The sequence below is a fragment of the Lathyrus oleraceus genome, chromosome 2, assembly GCF_024323335.1.
Source record: "Lathyrus oleraceus cultivar Zhongwan6 chromosome 2, CAAS_Psat_ZW6_1.0, whole genome shotgun sequence".
Classification (NCBI taxonomy): domain Eukaryota; kingdom Viridiplantae; phylum Streptophyta; class Magnoliopsida; order Fabales; family Fabaceae; genus Lathyrus; species Lathyrus oleraceus.
In genome coordinates this window covers 44,312,330-44,326,252 of record NC_066580.1, presented here as the reverse complement: position 1 = coordinate 44,326,252, position 13,923 = coordinate 44,312,330, and positions in this window count along the sequence as shown.

Sequence of the window (13,923 nt, the reverse complement as noted above, 5' to 3'; positions counted from 1 at the left end):
CTTTATGAGAATACTATATAATATGTTATATAAGTGTTATAAGTTATTCTCAATATGATGACGGTGTATGTCACTCTTTTACTTAATATCTCTATAGTTCCTACTTGCGGAATTGATCATTTTAGTACCGTTAAACATTGTCTCTAACAAGGCAATTATAAATTTGGTTGACTATGTAGGTGACATAGATGGGATTTTTCTATCCTTCATATGCCTGAGTAATATCCACGGGGCTTTTGATCAAGTATGGTCGTGAAATGCGTGGTTACGCTCAAATAAGTCAATATATCGGATATTGAGATTATTTATTGTTAATATGTATACTCGAGTGTCAATAAAATATAATATTGGATTGTACAACAGAGAATAAACTATGTTTTATGTTTAATATATGTATAAGGGAAAAGGATATTTTAACACATGATCACTATCATAGAAAGGTAATATCATATCGCATGACATTCTTGTCACTTAAGTTGTAGTGATGTGTTTCTAGACATCACCCTCTATTTATAAAATTAAATAGACAATTCAATATTATTGTCAATGTTATGAGATCCTACAAAGTCATACACATTATGACATATATACAAGAGATGAGATAAATGAACATCGATACGCGAAAAATATCTAAGCACATCGCATGCTCGAAGATACAACAAAGTCGCCACCGAACTTTATTTATTCTAAAGGAAAGGGAAAATATCAATAAAGCCCAAGGGGAAAGGAAGTCGGTTACGAAAGGGGGAGGTACTAGCATCTCTCACATCTGTTGTACTCAACGGGAATCATTTTGATTGTTCTTTGAACGGAAGAGTGTTACTATCTAAAGTTACTTGCGATTGATTAGGGGGAAAATAAGTTTAAAATTAATATGCTCGCTAAGATTTCAAAATCTTGTGCCTATATATTCCCATAGTGCAATGAGAAAATCAAATTTTCATAGTTCGTTGTAGAAAATAAGTGTGTATTGGTTATTTTTAGTAAACGGTGTTAGCATCCGTGTCCTAGCAGTTAAACGTTGTTTGTCTGTTCGTGCATGGAAGACTTAAGCGTTGTTTATTTGCGGTAGAATGGAAGTAACATGCCCTTTGGGAAAAGGTTTTGAATGCCCTAAGGCGGAAAATAAATTTGATGGGTTGTGATTGATTTTAACTTTAAAAAATATTGTCTTGATTTGAATTGCACTAAAGTCTATGAATGGAAGTGTATATTTTGAACAACTGGGTCAAGCGCCCTGTATCCAATTATATTCAGAACAAGGATAAGAATATATCTATCTCATCCTTCTCCATTTCTTAAGGCTCGTGGAATACAATTCAAATTGTATTTTTAAGTCTTTTTGAATTTATTTCCAAAAATATTTTAGTTTTAAATGGAAAAAGAAAAGGATGGATGAAGTCCAACAATGATCAAGGCATTGATGTCCGTTCTGCTTCAGAGTTTTTGAAGGAAGTCTTGAACTTGAGATCCAATGTAGTGCATGTACCAAGATATAATCCAATCAAGTGATCAAATGACTTATGATCACATGAATGAATAGGGAAAAATGCTAATTATTCAAAGTAATTAATTGACTGAAAATAAACTTGATCAACTAATCAAAGGGGTGAACATGTCAAAACAAACATTAAACACATGGAAATGTAAGAAGTTAACATGGCATTGAAAATTGAAAATTGAAATTAATCATGTTAGAACTTAATTTTTTAAGGAATTTTAAATAAGAATTAAAGAAACTCCACAATTAAATTAAATTCAATTCTGAAAGAGGAATCTACTCTAATTAACCAAATTCATGCATTTTCTATTAATTTATCATGAATTAAAATGTGCATTGTCATGAATTAAAAGTATAGAAAAATTGACAAAAAAATTGGAAAAAAAAAATAAGAAATAAGCAATTAGCAATGGTCGGAATCACCAAATAACACCACCAATCTACTCATCTCAGCCTCCTTTTTCTAAATTTCCCATCAATTCATGTCAAAGATTAACCAATTTTCAGAATTGAATCAATAAGGGGATGAACCTTAACCTTTAAAACAAAAATTAAATGATGGAGGAGAAGAATCAAGCCACCAAACCTTGGGGCTTTAATTCTCCATTGCAAGAGCTACATTATGGTATCAAAAGTTTAAAAAACAAAGAAGTAGAAAAATTCACCGACCTGTAAGACAGGGGTTTGTCTTGGAAATTGTTGAAGATGAAGATGATCAAAACCAGAGAGTCTTTAATTCGGTAAGCTCATCAATCTCTTGTTGAAAATTCTTCAATCACTTATTCTTCTTCCTTGAATTTAGTGTAGAAATCAAAATTGGATTATTATTGTTATTGATTGCGTGTTGAATGTAGCTGTAGTAAGGTGTAGTAATGGAGTGTAGAGGTCTTAACTCAATTGGTGGAAAACTTCAAGGAGAAGCTTGATCCAACAATGGTATTTTAGATCTTTGGTGTGAGGTGAAAGAGATGAATTGAGAGAGTGAATTCTAAATTTGCAGTGGAATTTTTCAAAGAATGAATGATTATTTAGATTGTTATTGAAGATTGAAGAATGTGATGAGATTATATATGTGAATTGTTCTAACCGTTTCGGTCAGTTTTCCGGGAAATGATGGTTAGAAGTTTGGGCAGCAGTTAATGTTAATGGATTTAATGATGAAATTGGTTACAAGAGTTAACAGTGTTAGTGAGCTGTTAAATTGTTAGTTTGAGCTATTATGGAAGTGTAATAGGGATTTTTATGATAGGTTGGTGAGGTTAGGATTAAAGTGAGTTAATGTAATTCAAGTATTGATGAATGTTAGTGATGTTTGAATGCATTAGTGTAGGATATGAAATGTATATTTGTTGCTATGTATTGCTACATAATTTTCATTGGTGTTATGTGAACTGGTGTCGGAATTGGAACTTTTGTAGGAGGCCTAAAAATGATACTACTATGCTGGAAAATGGAATTTTTTGCTTCTGGTTCAGGTGTAATCGATTACCTGATATTTGGCAACTGATTACCACCATAAAAAAAGGTGTTCTGATGAGTGTTTTTGAAGTTGTAACACAGGTGTAACCAATTACATGATTTTGCACAAGTGGTTACCAACACGAAAAATTTTCCTCTAGAAGCTAATGGAAAGCAGGTGTAACGGGTTACTATGATATTGGTAACCGGTTACCAACATGAAATTTTGGCTTTTTTGTACGCTGGAAGCAGGTGTAACCGATTACACTAATTTATATAACGGTTACCAACATGAAAATTGGCATTTTTCCTATGTTATGATGTATTGGCATGTGTGCAATGTCTTGACCTTTGTGGTTCATTGTGTATTGAATATGGTATGGTTTTGCAGGGCTAGCGCATGGTAAGAACAACACTTTGGGCAAATTATTTTGGTCATGAAGAAACTTGAAGACTTGGAAGCTCAAACATGGAGGACTCGTGAGGGGATGAAAAAAGTAGGGTCTAGGATAGTTAATTGATTTTGGTCAACTGTTTGGATAAAATAAATTGACAATTGACTAAAAGTCAACTATAAATGATACAAAATTGTGTAATTAATTTGGATTCTTTTGTGTAATGAAATTGGATTTTTTTAATTGGAAAATGGCCTTTTGAAATGGATTTTTTCTTGTTTTTTTTAGAAGAATATCTTCCCTCCAAATCTTGGTTTGAACATTTGAACTTGTACTTGAATGAATAATTGAATTTGAAGGAAGGAATCTTGATTTCTTTTACTTGACTCTAAATTGTAAATCCTTGTCTTGAATTCATACCAAATGACCAAGTCCATAAAGAGATTAGCCAATCACACTTGCAAATCCTTAATCGGATCAAATTCCATGATGTAGTCCTCATGATCCACAAATGTCACATACCAAAATTCAGGTTCCAAAGCTTTCAGCTCAGGAGAAATGATCAACACCGATCAATTGTAGCACTAAGATACCACATGTTTGGTTCTCAAGAATATCATAAAAAGAAACCTGTCAAACACTTGTGCCATGAATAACAACCTTTGAATCTATGATGCTTATCTAAGAAGTGCATTTGTAAATGAACGAATATGTCATGAGTATACAGATGAATTAAGGGTCAAAGGTCAGGTAGAAAGTAGAAAGAAGGTAGGGAAAATTTTGGGATATGGCAGTTATCCATATTTAATCTTCTTGGACCTGAGGTATGAATAAAAACGACTTTCAAACATTCGAGGTAGAAGAGGATTCAATACAAAGACCCGATAAATGTGCATTCTAAAGGGAAAATATAGGTATAAGTGTTTAGGATCTTCTTTTTTCCCCTCTACTAACAAGCTTTGGCAGGTATTGGTGGTTGAGAAATTCTCGCAGGGTTCCACAAAGATGAGTGAGACTTAGTTGGGGAATAAAGACATTGTGGGGATTAAAAGAAAGACTATTAATCAACATTAAGGCTGAAAGAGTAAATTGTATGACATTAGAATAATGACTGAGAACAATAGTGATCAACATGATATGGTGACTGGGGTGACAACTTGTTTAAATCGGCATTCGGAAACCTAAGTATGACATCAACTCTGAGGTTGGAGACAAAAATATGCCAACATCGTCTGCTGGGGATAGAAATATGATCAACGTTAGTATTGCGACTAAGGTAAAGAATTTGTCATTAATATGATCAAATTCAGTTCAGCGACTGGGTGAAAATGATTAACATCAATATTGTGACTGAGGTAAAAAGAATGGCATCAGTATGATCAACTATGTGGTTGGAGATAAAAATATGATGAACATCAGTTTTGCGATTGGGGTAAAAATAATTCATCATCAACTATATGGTTGGATACAAAAATAGGATCAACATCAGTATTGTAACTGGGGTAACAAATGATCATCGTTAACTCTTTGATTGGAGACAAAGTATGATCAATCATCAGTTTTGAGACTGGGATGGAAACAACTGATCATCATCAACTATGCGGTTGGAGACAAAGTATGATCAATCATCAGTTCTGCGACTGGGATGGAAATGATTATCGACATCAGTACTGCGACTGAGGTGACAAGTATGATCAAAATCAACTCTGAGGTTGGAGAAAAAAGTGATCAATATCAGTTCTACGACTAGGGAGTATAATGATTAACATCAACTCTATGGTTGGAAACAGAATATGTTCAACTTCAGTAATGCGACTGGAATAACAACTGATCATTATCAACTATAAGGTTGTTGAAAAAAATGATCAACATTAGTTTTACGACTAGGAAGTACAATGATTAACATCAACTTTATGTTTGGGGATAAAATTGATCGACATTAGCACGGGGGCTGGAAAGCAAATGAGTGTCATCAGCACGGCGGTTGGAAAGATAACTGGACAACCATGAGCACAACAGCTGGAAAGCAAATGAATGAACTGGATAAACATCAGCACGATGGCTAGGGGAACAAAAGAGTAAATTGGATAAACATCAGCATGACAGATGGAAAGCAAAGGAATAACTTGGACAACCATCAGCACGGAGGATGGAAAGAAAATGAAAGACCTCAGTACGGAGGATGGAAAAGAAACTTGACCATTTCTCATGCAAAAGTCAAAGAGAACTTGCAACATAGAAGAATTGGAAAGAGACCACGGGCCGGTAGAAAGGAACACTCTAAGAGGAACCTGCTCGGAATACCAGTTAGGAGTTTTGTGCGGATGAGGTTCTCTTTGGAGAGATAATATTGTCTAAGATGAGGATTTGTTTGGACTTTTGAGAAAGGCTTGAATCTGGCTTATGTTAGGTATGCATGTTTGATTTTGTATGGCGTAATGTTCCATCTTTATGGATATGCTACGCGCCTTAATGATGCAATTCTATGTAATGATGATTATTGTATGCAAGATGCCAACTGTGATTGGGCTTGGTTTATGAATATGGTAGGTAAAACTCGACGCCTTTTTGTAAAGTGAGGATCAAAACGCCTGATGTTGATGGTAAATGATTTCCAATGATGACTGGGTTTTAGAGGTACCAATGGAGATTGGGCTTTGACTTTGTTTGTAAGAAGGACTTGACTTCCCGACATCTTGGTGTAGCACCTCAAATTTGCACCTCCCATTTGTACATTCATTTCATTTTTAGGTCATTAACATTGCATATCATGTTGCATTTCATCAGTCAAAACTGGTCAGGAGAATCCATTTGTGCAAGAGAGCAAGGACATTCCCATGAGATAAAGGCCCTATGGTTGTTCTAATGAGCTTACATGACTCAAGGTTCATTTTGATGCAATTTGGCCAAGTGTTGAAAGCTCAAAGTCCACAGTGCATGACCAAGTCATCTGAGGCCCATAAAAGTCAACTACAAGTCAACTGAGGGCTAGGAGATGGAGAAATGGTTTGAGACACTTCATTCATGTCCCATAGAAGGTTATTCAACATGTCAAACATCTACCTTGAAGATTTTGAAGTCAGACCAAAAGTTTCTCAAAATGGAAAGTGACCTGTAATTTGAAAGTTTCCAAAAATGGAACGTTTTTGGACCAACTTCAACTCAACTTTCCAACCTCAAAGAAGCTTCAAATGAAATTTTGTCCAACATGAAAGTTGAAGATCTTTCTCTCCCATTTCCAAAAAGTCCAAGATTATGAATTTCTAATGAATGGTTAAGGAGTTATGATCAAATCATTGCAAAGTGTGCTTGGAACTTCAAATGGCCATATCTTTTGAACCAAAACTCCAAATTTGGTGGTTCTTTTTGCATTGTTCTTCTCATGTCATGAAGTTTCTAAATCAACCATCACATTGCTTGAAATGTTATCACATAAGCATTTGCATATCCAAGTCAATTTTGGAGGGAAAATTGGAAATTTAAAAATGGTGCATTGTATGGACTTTCTACCATTACCATTGGGTTTGAAATGTGATTTTGAGTGAAAATAGTGAGCTACATGTTACTGTTCACGCATGCATTTCATGCATGACGTGAAAATACAAATTTGTGCATGCACCTTATTTCTTTCTAATCTTAATTAGTTTTGGTTTAAGCTTAATTTCAGAATGATTAAGAGGGCATATAAAAGCTTAATCACAACTGTTTTCATTCATAACACACATTTTCATATCTAGATCTTGAAATTTCTCAAAATTTTCTCTCACAAAGAACTTCCAAATTCTTCACACAAACTTCATTGCTCTTGTTGAATTGTTGATCATGGAGTGGTTTTGAGTGAGATTGAACGTGCATCTTGTGGTTTTCTGCTCAATTTCGTGCATGCTCAAGCTTGAATGCATCAATGGAGTTTTCAAATTCAGTTGGATTCACACGTGTTTAAGCTTCCAATTCTTCATCAAACATCTCCACAAGACTTCTAGAAACTTCTTCATAATTCTTCAATCCATGAGCATAATTGTGTAGATCTTGTTGTGGTGAGAATTCTAATATAAATTTTGTGGAATTTGGATGAAAATTGAGTGAGATATGATGATTTCAAGTTTAGATCTAGAAACTTCTTTGCTTCGATTCAGAGAATCCATGGAGATTTAGGCTTAGATAATATGATATTTGAATTCTACATTGAAAGAGCTTTCCAACGATATATAATTTGTAAAATTCTGAGCAATTCTGGAATTTCTGTAAATTTGAGGATGAACATTCATCATCTTCATCATGAAGAAGATGAAGATGCATGCATTGCTGCGTTTTCTGGAAAATTGCGGCGGTTTTTTGCAGATAGCGACGGTTTGAACCGTCCTAATCTGCAGCGCTAGGGTTCTTAATTGAAACGGTGACGTTTACACTTGGCGCGCTCCTTTTGAACTTGGACACGGTTCGATTCTGGGCGAGGGTATTTTTTCAAATGTTCATGCATTTTCATGTTTTCCCTCCATTTGTCATGCCATGTTCATATTTGAATTTTATTTTTTCTATCAACTTGTAAAAATCATAACAAATTGAAAAATGCATCAATTCATCTCCAATTTTTTGCAAAATGTTCCTTGTGATGTCTAGTTTTTTATGATCATGATTTCAAAAGTTGTGCATGGCTAGAATTTTATTGGCTCTAGGTTGATTGATCATGTGTGCATTTGTGACATTGCCTTACTCTTTCTATCATGAAATGCTTCATTTTAATCCAATGAACTTGAAATTTTACATGCTGATTCTAGACACATTGATGGACCTTTGAGGCTTGGTTTGGTATTTTTCCCATGCACCATTTCTGTTTTATGCTTGTGTTAACATGGTGTGACAATGTATGTCACACATTTGATTGTTCAACTTGTGCCATTTAATTTCCATGCCAAATGATCTTGGATGCTTCTGATTTTTTATGTGATGATCATGTTAGATGTGTTGAATGTTCATGAATTTTTCCAGAATTATTTGAATCATTTCTGTTTTGATTGGGAATTTTCTTTCTTAATGTTCAAATGTATGCCTTGAATTGGTCATTGACTTCTCTTGCCTACCAAATGGACTTGCTTGATGATTTTGGTTTGGTCCTTTTTAGGACTTGTTATTGATTAGTTAAATATGATTCATGTTGAGTTTGAAGTTCTGTTTTGACTTTTTGATCCCCTTTTGACCCTAGGCTTTGACCTAGTGGTTTGTTACTTACATTTGAGTTGTGATTTAAGGTTCAAGTATACATCTCCATGGTTGATGTTGCTCCTTCATTTGAGCTTCATCATTTGTTATTGTTGGCTAACATTGGTTTGTTTTGTAGGCTTTGAGGACAATTCACTTGTGTTTATGGTTTATGTGTTGCATATTGGGTTGTCTATTTGATATTGACTGTTGACTGTTTGTCTGGATTTTGTACTGATTGGTTTAGATGTTTCCACAGGTACCTAAGTTGCTTTAAGTTCATTTGTACTTTGCTTTGCTTTGCTTGTGGTTTGCATACCACTGAGGTATAATTCCTTGATCTTTATGTAGTCTGGAAGACCTGTCATGTTATGTTGGCAGGCACCTGTCTGAAGCCCTCCTTAAGAGGCAATGTTTGTGGATGTTTAATTTTGTGCCAAGTAGGTAAAGTCCTCTTAAGAGGCAATTGGCAGATAAAAGGGATGTGCAATCCATCCCCTGCTATTCAGTTGTGTCATTCACTTTTCTCACATACCATATGTTGATGCATTGTGAATAAGAACCCAAGATCTTGTTGTGTCAGTCATGTGGAGAAGAGTTCCTACATTCTGAACTCCCACACATTCTATTTTGATTCAAGCTCTCCCAGGCCGGGGATAAGAGCTGTGAGGTCTTACCCTCACTTCCTATTTCATCTGCTTCACCCTAACTCTCAATGTTAGGGTTAAGAGCTAAAAACACCCCATTCCAGTTGGCTTGTTTCTACAGCCTAGCCTTGTGTGAGCCAATTGTTTGCATATAGTGTGTGTGCTTGCTTTATTGTGCTTGTGTTTGATATTGTGCTGTTTAGGCTAGCTTGCTTCCTGTGCAAGTTAGGATAGAGACCTCAACATAGGGATCGTATGCATGACAACTTCTAGGCTCGAGTCGTAGTCTCCCTAGTAGCTTGTTATCTTCCCTTGTCTCTGGTTAGGTTAGAAGTTATTTCCCTGTTTAGGGGAACTACGTCGCCCTGATCCTCATACCAGATGAGGTACGTAGGCAGGAGATGAGCAGATCTCTCCGGGCTCCCTTTTCTTTTTCAACCCCCTTTGTGTTGCGTTGGAGTCTGACGTAAGTCCAGCGATTGGCAGTTGGTTTCCTGTGTCTTGTTTGCTTGTTGGAGTCTGATGTAAGCCTAGTGATTGGCATTCGGTTTCTGTGTTTGCCTGTTGGCATGGAGTCTGTTGTAAGTCCAGCGATTGGCATTCGGTTTCATGTTGGTGTTTTGTTTGGCGTGCATTAGCCGAGCTACGAGTGCTCTGATTCTTCTTTGGTTAGAGAAAATACGTATGCATAGGATATGACATCCTAGCGAGCACGTTTCCCCTGTCCCTGAACTACGTCGACTCTGATGTCTGTGTCTGGCAGACTACGTAGGCCCAGGATGCGATATCCTGCCGAGTCCTCTTCTTCCGTCCTTTCTGTGTTTCCTTCCAGCATGTGTGCAGTGTTTGAGCAGTCTTTAGCAACCTTTCTTCTATTCTTCCTGAGCGTGGATCCCGTCGAGTACGACGAATGCGTAGGGGTGCTAATACCTTCCCTTCGCATAACCGACTCCCGATCCCATCTCTCTCTGGTCGCGAGACCATGTCTTTTCCAGGTTTACTTCGAGCGTTTCCTTTCCCTCTTTTGGGATAAATAACGCACGGTGGCGGCTTTGTTGTTTCGTTTTCCCACCGGTTTTTCGCGTAATGCGACAGCTGACGACTTTGCTGGGGAAAATCCCGAGAAGTTGACCTCTTGCTGGTCTATCTTCCCTAAACGAGTCACTCCTAGCGCTCTCTAGGATAGGGTTTGGTTGCTTTACTGTTTCATTTATTGCATTTATTTGTGTATGTTTGCATTTATGTTTGCATTTATGTTTGCATGCATTATACTTTCATTGTGCTGGCTGTTTGTCTCTCTGTGGGGTGGGAGTTACAAGAGGTAAAAGGCCCAATACCCAGGCTATGAGTGAACTCTAGGACACCTAGGATAGAGTGATTCTTGGGAAATGGGTGGTATTGCGCCACTTAGCGGAACTTGATATCACGAGCAGTTCAGATCCTGATGGAGTATTATCGGTGCATACATCTGGTGTGTACATGATGATATTCTATGAAAGGGTTGTTTATCCTGCGTTTCTCTTGACCTTACCCTGGCCTAGATGACACCCGTGAGTGGGGAGGGAATGAATCATATTATAGGTACAGTTGGTGACTTTTGATCAGTTGGTGACTATTGATCTGTTGGTGACTATTGATCTGTTGGTGACTCTTGGTTCCTGTTGGTGACTTGGTTCTACAGAATGGGTTCCAGATGACTTTGGGTCTCAGATGACTTTGTGGTTCCGAATTCAAGCCGAAGCTTTGAACCTGTGCTCCGTAATACACAGCCAACCAGTCGTGTTTGCATCATTTGCATCATAGCATGTTTATTTTTGAAAAATAATGCAATAAAAAAATGGAAAAAAGAAATAAAAAAAAGAAAATAGAAAATAAAAAAAGCTAATCTCCTCATGCATATCATTTCTCAGGTTCATTCAGGAGTCTATTCACTGTGAGAGATGGCATCCGTTCCAGAGTTGAAGAGGAAGACTTGCACCTACAGTTTTCACCGTGAGCCATTGACGTCTTTGATAGAGTTGAGCGACTTTGTGACCGGCGGTAATCAGAAGGTGTTTCTTGATCAGTATGGGGATTTGTTGACACTGTTGAAGATGGTGGTAGATCTAGTACCGTTACAGACCCTCCTACAGTTCTATGACCCAGAGCTCCGTTGTTTCACTTTCCAGGATTATCAGTTAGCGCCCACTCTTGAAGAGTATTCCATTCTGATGAATGTCCCGATCAAGTACCAGGTGCCTTTCTTAGATGTGCCAAAGGAGGTTGATTTCAGGGTTGTTGCCAGAACTCTTTATTTGAGTATCAAAGAAGTGAGTGACAATTGGAAGTCAAGTGGTGATGTGGTGGGGTTGCCTTTGAAGTACTTAGTGAGGATGGCTAAAGAAGAAGCAAAGAAGGGAAATTGGGAAGCTTTTCATGCCCAGTTAGCTATCATGATCTATGGAGTTGTGTTGTTCCCGAGTATGCCTAACTTTGTGGACTTTGTTGTTGTCACTATTTTCCTTGGAGGAAACCCAGTTCCTACCTTGTTAGCTGACACTTACTATGCTATACACAGCAGGCATGGTAAGGGTGGAGCTATCAGATGCTGTCTCTCTTTATTGCTCAGATGGTTCTTGTCCTTGTTGCCAACCAGTGGACCTTTTATGGATGCTCAGAGCACTCATAAGTGGACTCAGAGGATTATGTCTCTTACCTCCTATGATATTAGGTGGCAATCTTACCGGATGGATGTGCGTAATGTCATCATGAGTTGTGGAGCGTTTCGTAATGTGCCACTCGTAGGGACTAAGGGTTGCATCAATTACAACCTGGTTCTTTCTCTTCGCCAGTTGGGGTTTGTGATGAATGGAAGACCACTAGATGCTGAGATAGCTGAAAGTGTGTATTTTGAGAAGCGGAGTGACCCTGCTAGATTGGAGCAAGTAGGAAGAGCTTGGAAGACCATTGGTGTCAAGGATGGAGTTGTGTTAGGGAAGAAGTTTGCAGTTGCTATGCCTGATTACATTGATTGGGTCAGGAATAGAGTTGAGACTTTGTTGTTACCCTATGATATGATGGAGCCATCGCAAGAGCAACCACCTTTGATCCTTGCTGAGAATGTGCCTGCTGAGCAGTACAAGCAAGCCTTGATGGAGAATCGTCGGTTGAAAGAGAAGGAACAAGATACCCAGATGGAGCTTTACAAAGCCAAAGCTGATAAGTTGAACTTGGCTCATCAACTCAAAGGCATGCAAGGTAAAGATGCTAGCAGATTGAAAAGCAAGAAGAGGTCCTATGAGGAGATAGAGACATTGTTTAATGAAGAACACCGTGAGTGCTTGAGGTTGCAGAAAGCTGAAGCTAATTACCAGAAGAAGATACGAGACCTGGAAAAGCAGCTTAGAGACAAAGACATCCAATTGAAGAAGGAGGTAGACTTGAGACATGCATCCGAGAGTCAGCTTGGAGGAGAAGTTGTGGAGCTCAGAAGACAACTGAAGGAGAAGCTCACTCCTCTGCCAGAGTGTTCAGAATGCGACCCGTTGATAGACCAGTGCCAGTACCTGAAGACTCTCATTCCTGGAGGACATCTTTCCTAGCTTGTATCTGTTGTTTATGTTGAGAATCACCTCCAGGCTTGTTGGATGGGATTCATTGTTGTACTCTGATCATTTGGATCTTTGCTCGAATTATGTTGTATGATCCTTGTTGCTCATGTCTGTAGATGAGGTTGTTGATGTTTCACCTTGTGATCATTACTCCTGTGTAGGTTGCTGCTTTGTTGTTTATTGCAGGTTGCCATTTCTTCAAAGATGAATTAGGCTCTTGAATGCATGAGGAATGAACATATCATATGCATCATACGCATCATTAGCATCATACACATATCATTTTGCATTACAGGTGTTCTTGATCGAGACTTCTCACTCTGGTTCCTGTTTTAGGCAGGATTGCTGATCAACGTCCGCACCGCTATGCTACCAGGTTGAACCAACAGAGGAATATGGACCAAGTGCAAGCTGAGTTGGCTGAGATGAGGGCTAACATGGCCCAGTTCATGACCATGATGCAAGGGGTCGTTCAAGGGCAAGAGGAGTTGCGTGCCTTAGCCCAGAGACAGGAAGCCGTTCTCCCACCTGCCAGTCGTGCTTCGCCAGTGGGTGTTCTTGTGAATGATAATGCTGCTGCTGCTGCTCCCATCAATGATTATGCTGTGGGTGATGAATTGAGGGGAATCAGAATCAATGGACAGCCTCTTGCTGCAGAGACTGTTAATGCCAGAATGACCCGTGCTCCCGTGCGCCATCCTGCTCTGCTGGTTGACAGGCAGGAAGATATGTTCACCCTGCTCAGTGATGAAGACGAGGTTGGAAGAGTTGAAGAGAGGGACCGAAAAGTTGATGCCCTAGCTGAGAAGATCAAAGCCATGGAGTGTCAGGACTCTTTGGGGTTTGATGTGACAAATATGGGCTTGGTTGAGGGGCTGAGAATTCCTTATAAGTTCAAAGCGCCTTCCTTTGACAAATACAATGGTACTTCTTGTCCTCGCACCCATGTGCAGGCCTACTATAGAAAAATCTCCGCCTATACTGACGACGAGAAGATGTGGATGTACTTTTTCCAGGATAGCTTGTCTGGAGCTTCCTTGGACTGGTACATGGAGCTGAAAAGAGAATCCATCAGAAGTTGGAGAGATCTGGGTGAAGCCTTTTTGAGGCAATATAAGCACAATATGGACATG